Source organism: Macadamia integrifolia, chromosome 6 (genome assembly GCF_013358625.1).
Source record: "Macadamia integrifolia cultivar HAES 741 chromosome 6, SCU_Mint_v3, whole genome shotgun sequence".
In the NCBI taxonomy this organism is placed as follows: domain Eukaryota; kingdom Viridiplantae; phylum Streptophyta; class Magnoliopsida; order Proteales; family Proteaceae; genus Macadamia; species Macadamia integrifolia.
The window spans coordinates 25,862,189-25,862,498 of record NC_056562.1 but is presented as its reverse complement, the minus strand read 5'-3'; positions in this window follow the sequence as shown (position 1 = coordinate 25,862,498).

Sequence of the window (310 nt, the reverse complement as noted above, 5' to 3'; positions counted from 1 at the left end):
ATGCCCAAATCTTAGAACACAACATGACACAAATAACAGAAGAAACAAAATGAGAGAGAAAATAAAACATTACCAAAGTCATAACAGCATTGTCCATTGTGGACAGACAATTTTTCTCAATCCAAGGGAAATAAAACCCTAAATTTAAAACCAGACCAGATTGATCCATCCAACCTCTCGCTTAAACCTGTTATGATTTCTGGTCAGTTTCTTACTTTTTGAAGAAAACCTGTGGCTAAACAGGAAAAAGTACTGAAACTGAAGCATCTTAATGGCGCAAAACAATGTTACAATGAACTCCACTAGGACC